Consider the following 6,000-nt stretch of genomic DNA (forward strand, 5'->3'; position numbering starts at 1 on the left):
TCTGTTCCAGTAAAATACTACCCCTGACTCAGCAGCTATGACTGGACTAAGCACTTAGCTAAGTTTATAGTAGTTTACAGTTGTCTGCCATAACCCATCTGGTGTTTGCAGGGGTCAAACGTGAACTAAATGGACACGTGATGGGAACCACCACTTCTGAGTCCTTCACGTCTTAGAAGTTGGTGCTCAAGTCTACAATTCCACCTGGGATGCAGTATGTCTTCTCCTTTAATACTTCCTGGGTCAAGACAGGGTGAGGGACCCAATGTGAGCTGCTAAGAATGTCTGTCCCAACTGTGTAATGGGAACCAGGGAAATAGCCACAGGGTGGGTGTGTGGACACATTTGACCCCCTGTGGGACATACTTGCACCTGGCTCCAGGTGCCCTCACTCTAACTGGGGCCTTGTTGGTGTTTCAGGTCCTATGGTGTCAGTGTCAACTCAGACCCTCTATCCAGCTCTTGGGAGATCTGATTCTCGTTTCTCCAGTGGATGGTAACTCTGGTAAGTAACCACAGGTGCCTTTGGGAAATGATAAAGAGAATATTGATTGATGCTACTCTAGTGGCTCTGCAGGGTCCTTCCTCAAGTGGACCCAGCCTCTGCTGTAATTGCTGGACTGTGGTCTGAGAACTGGGTTAGATCCTAAAACCGGGTGAGAGATTGATTTTCATTGTACTAACCAATGTCAGCCTTCTGCTCACCAGAATTTTTTCCAGTTATACAAGGCAAGAAAGCACCCAAGCTGTCTGTGCTTCCATCTTATCCCTTGGAATACCGTGGTCAGATAGCCACGCCACAGATCACCGGTGCCAGACACTATAGTTGCCATTCTGCCCTTGCCTCTTGTTCTACCAAGTCCATCCACCTTGCTTCTGATGGCGAAGTCCAGCCGCCTGGCTCTGCTGCTCTGGAACCTACCATCGTCTTTGGGAGCCTAGTTTTAGAGCACCATCTGCTACTGTCACCCTAGCCTAGGCACTCCGAGCTTCTCAGAGATGCTAGAGCTTCCTCACCAGTACATCTCTTATTGCCTTAGTGATGGAAGAGTCCTCTGGACCCTCGCAGGGTGGATTAATCCGCTTTAACCTTCCCACCTCCCCGAGCTTTTTGACTCTTCTCTCCTCCAGGGATTTCCAGCATCTCCACCTCATTTATTGATACTGTTGTCATATGTAAGCTTCACAGAGCCATCCCAGCAGCATTAGAATTGGCTCCTTGCCAGGATGTTAAATCCTGAAGGAGCTGGCCCTGTGTCAGCAAACTCTCTCCATCCATTCTTTTATTCTGCACTTCTGGTCCAACACCCTAAAGGTACACATGCACCCACACATATTCCCTAGTCCTGTTGAGCCCAGTACTGCAATTCTGTCAGTGAGTAAGCTGTTTCCTCTTACAACAGGGACTGCTCTTCCTCACTCAGGTTCTGCTGAGACCTGACTGAATATCGGTCTGGCAGCAATGAGGTGAAGTGGGTTGCACCTTGAGGAGGATAAGCGTCATCTCGTGCGGCATCTACTCAGCTGGAGTCTTAGCATGGTATCCAGGAGAGGGGAGGCTGCTCCCCTATATCAAGGGAGAGGGGGTCGTTTCTGCTGGACTGGAAATTAGAGTGGGGGCGGCGTGGCGTCTGTGTTGTAATATTCTCAGGTGCACGGTCCCGGTGCCCCATCCCAATCTCAAGTTCCCACCCCTTTGCTATCGGGGTTTGACTTCAGCATAGGAGACCTGCCAAGGCTGTACATCTGGCCTCCTCTGCAGCTCTGTCACCCTGAAATCCCAGGCCTCTGGCTCCTTTTTGGCTGCAGGAGATGAAAGTATTTTTAAACAGCATCATGGAGGCCAGTTGGTTTTCTCAGCATGCCCCAAGTGAATAGCTGGCTGATCTAAACCTGTCACTCTTTCTTCAAGGCTTCCTACACAGTTAACAAGGCCAGCTAACTCCACAAACTTACAATTACTATTACCCCCATACTATTCGTATCATAGAGATACAGCTTAACCAAATGCTCTGAGTCTGCCTGCACCTCATCCCTCCACCTCAAGTAAAAAGAGCCTTAGTAATCATGATGCTACAGCAAGCCAGGGGTTATCACCACCCCACTTCAGGTGCCAATTGTTTTAGCTTGTGTCCTTCCCCAAACAGAGCCTTACATAAAGACTTGCTCCCTGGGGGCTTACTTGGGAGGTGATCGTAGGGAAGAGGAGAGAGGGAATGGCAAGAGTCACACAGGAAAAGCAGATGTAAGGGTCACCATTGAGGCTGCCGCTGGGGTCAGCGGGTCCTGATTCTGCCAGGATCCTGAGAAGTGCTCAGGGGGCCTCCCTGAATGGACCTCAGTGGTGGCATTTATCCCTTGGCTCCTAAGCCCATTGGTTGAAGTTTGCCTCTAGGATGTCAGTTCCCCCTCTTTTCCAGATTGCATGTGTGTATGGGCCCTGTGAGCTCCTTTCTGTGTCTGAGGCATCTGTGGAGTTTTTGGTAGAAATTTTAAAATGCCTGGCATGCACATGGGACAAGAAGCTTGAAGAGAGTCAAAGCTTGCGTGGAACTGCTCATCCTCCCATGTTAGAGATGTCAGACTAAGGACGAGAGGGGTGACTGAGGACCCTGGATGCACCTGCTCCCATACTATCTATAGAGTCACAAATTCAGGTAAAAGCCCCAAACTTTACCATGGCCCAAAGGCCAAAGGTGATCTGCTGCCCTTCTTCCTCCATCCTTCCAACCTCGTCTCCTACCTCTGTCCACCGCCTCACTCAGCTCTAACTACCCTCCCCTCCGTGTGTGTGGTGGTGGGGCTCCCAGACACACTCCCTGTGTGGTCAGTTAGCATTTAATCGGAGTAGCCACGCACCAGAGGCAGCTCCCAGGAGCCTCCAGGCAGCTCTCTTTCCATCAACACTGGAGGGGTTGCTGATTAGCTTAATGAATGTTAGAAATGGGTTTAGTGAAATTAGTGGCTTGTTAGTTGGTGTATCAAAGTCCAGTGAGGAGACAGAAACTACCTTGTGATTTGAACAGAGAAGGTTTAATATGAAGAATTATTAATGATAACAAGGGGTTGGCTGGTATGAAGAGAACTCTAAAGAATACAGGAATGGTAGACAGAGGGAGGAGCCCCCGCCACTAGGGCTGAGCCAGGCTACCCCAGAAAGAGGCCACCCCCCAGAGCTGAGACCCAGACCTCGTTGGGAAAGGCTCACCCATGGCTCACTGAATGGTAGGGGTCTCACTGAGAGGTAGCTACCTTTCCTGCTAGCAGAGGTCACAGGAAATGTGCACTCTGGAACTTTACAGAAATCCACTCTCTTGGGGGCCAAGGAAGGTCTTCCACGGGGAGGTGCTTCATAGGAGGCACTTGGCCATGACAGTGCCAGAGGGGGCTGCTGGGGGAGCTGCTGTCCACCCTGCGCTGCTCGCCACCGCCTGCGGCAGCAGCTGCCTGCTGGTGGTTGTCGTCGCTGGTTGGGCGGCTGAAGTAGCGGCACTTTCCGTCCCCAGTTGTGGGCATTTGTCTCCTCCAGTTTGGAGCAATTGAAGATGCATGATGGTGGGGCACCAGCGCTCCCCCTACAGGCCTGTCCCGATTCCAATTTTAGCTGAGTTTCTTGAATTAATTCCACACCTGGAAGAAATCCAGTTTTATTGTACTATCAAGACCAGTTCAAATTACTTTGTTGTCCTGGAATGTGCTTTGTAGTCATTTCTGTGAAACATGTTTTTACCGTTCTGTGGTGAAATGTGGCTGATGTTTTACCCTTCTGTGGGGCTGTTTTATAGAGGGTGACGGGGGAAAACTGACTGATACGATGTGGTAGCTGTGAGACTGCTCCTCAAAGGCCTCCAACTACAGTGAATGTAATTAACCAAAGCTGTGAAATCTATCCTCTGTTTGCAATGAGGTCATGCTTCCCTTGCACTGCTCCCAGTGACTGAATGAGGCAGGAATAGACACTCGGGCAGACCAGATCCTGGGAGCCATGGATTCCTCTGATGGTCATCTTGGGCTCCAGCACTCCCCAGTGACCTTACCAAGTCTTCCTTAGACTGTACAGCAGCAGCCATAGGACACTTTTACCCAGGCTTCCCTCTTCCTCTCCCTCATTTATTTATAAATTTATTTATCTATTTTTGGCTGTATTGGGTCTTTGTTGCTGCGCACAGGCTTTCTCTAGTTGTGGCGAGCAGGGGCTACTCTTTGTTGCGGTGCGCAGGCGTCTCATTGTGGTGGCTTCTCTTGTTGCAGAGCATGGGCTCTACATGCGTGGGCTCAGTAGTTGTGGCTCGCCAGCTCTAGAGTGCAGGCTCAGTAGTTGTGGCACAGGGGCTTAGTTGCTCTGTGGCACGTGGGATCATTCCGGACCGGGGATCGAACCCTTGTCTTCTGCATTGGCAGGCGGATTCTTAACCATTGCGCCACCAGGGAAGTCCCTCTCCCTCATTTAGAGTCAGACTTGTATCGTGGCCTGATGGCTCTCCCAGCTTTCTGAGCACCTCCCTTCCCCTTTTTCTCTTACAGAGATATTTTCCCTAATAAAATCCTTGCCTATCTAATCCCACCGAGGCCTTGTGGAATTAAAGAACCTCGGCTAAAATTGGAGTCAGGACGGGACTGTAGGGGGAGCTCTTATGCCCCACCATGCATCTTCAATTACTCCAAACAGGAAGAGACAAATGCCCACATCTGGGACAGGAAGATGCCTCTACCCAACCAATGAGAAGCCACTATACTTTGGACTCCCAGCTTCCTCCAGTGGACTCTTTGGTTATCACAGCGCCTCCCAATTACACACTTTTCCATATAAAAGCAAGTTCCCTCTCGTTGTTCTCCGGATTTGCCTGTGGTCTGTTTGTACTTCAAAATTTGCAGTTTCTCTTCTTATTCCTAAATAACCTCACTTTTGCTGGCAAAATACTGGCTATTACATTATTAAAGTTGATACAGGTATCGAGCACATAAAGAGCAGAGAAGAGCAAGAGGAGGGAAAAAGAGACAGTTTGCTCTCAGCATTTGGGACTAATATTCTGGAATGACTGTCATAGATCATAATGGGCTGCAAGAGATCCTACAGGCCATGAAGTTCAAAAATTCCTTTCATGTACTGATTTTTTAAATATCTCCTCATTTTAGAGGTGAGATCCAGAGAAGGGAGACAACTTCCCAACATCACGGGACAAGTCAGTAGCAGAGCCAGGACAGGAACCCAGGTCCCCAGACTCGCAAATCATTCATGAGGGCATGCCTTGTTCCTGGCTGCATGCTAAACTCTAGTACAAAACTGGTGAGGACAATCTGAATGAAGTTCTTGCCTTCGTGGAACTTCAAAGGAGGTGTTCCAGCTGGACGTTAGAAGGCGAGTAGGAGTTTGCTAGACACCTGCAGGGAGAAGTGGGCAGTGGGAAGGGCATTCAAGGCGCTGTGTGCAAAGGAAGGCCTGAAACATCCCTGGGATTCAGAAATTACAAGTAGAGGCACCTGCCTTAAGTGGAGTGATGGGCTGGGGGGCGAGGTGACGCTTGGAGGAGGATGCACTGTCGAAGACAGCAGGGAGCTCTCTGTGGCTGGAGCGCCGACTGAGCGGCGTGGGAGCGGGAACAGAGGCAACAGGGCCGGGTAAAAAGTGTCGAGGGGCAGAGGATAGGGGAGAGCGCTACGCTGGAGTCGCGCAGAGTGGGCAACCTCTTAAATTTTACTCCTGCTGATTACCAAAAAGCAAAGGGCCTTTGCAAAATGAGAGCGCCCACCAGAGCCGGGAAGGTGCTCAGCAAACACGCGCTCTGCGGGAAGGCGAGTGAGTTCAGGCCGGCTGCCGGAGCTCGGAGAAAGGTCGCGGACTAAGTCGGTAGGGCCGGGACGGGTCCTCTAGGTCGTGTCACTCAGGAACCGGCGATACCAGGCTCCGCCCAGTCCAGCCCAGCCCTCCAGCCTCCCTGAGCCATTGGCTGCCCTCAAGGCCTTTGCTTTCAGCCAATAGTAAACGTGGCCGCAGGCTCT

This window comes from Mesoplodon mirus (assembly GCF_964341445.2).
Source record: "Mesoplodon mirus genome assembly, chromosome: 15".
Taxonomy (NCBI): domain Eukaryota; kingdom Metazoa; phylum Chordata; class Mammalia; order Artiodactyla; family Ziphiidae; genus Mesoplodon; species Mesoplodon mirus.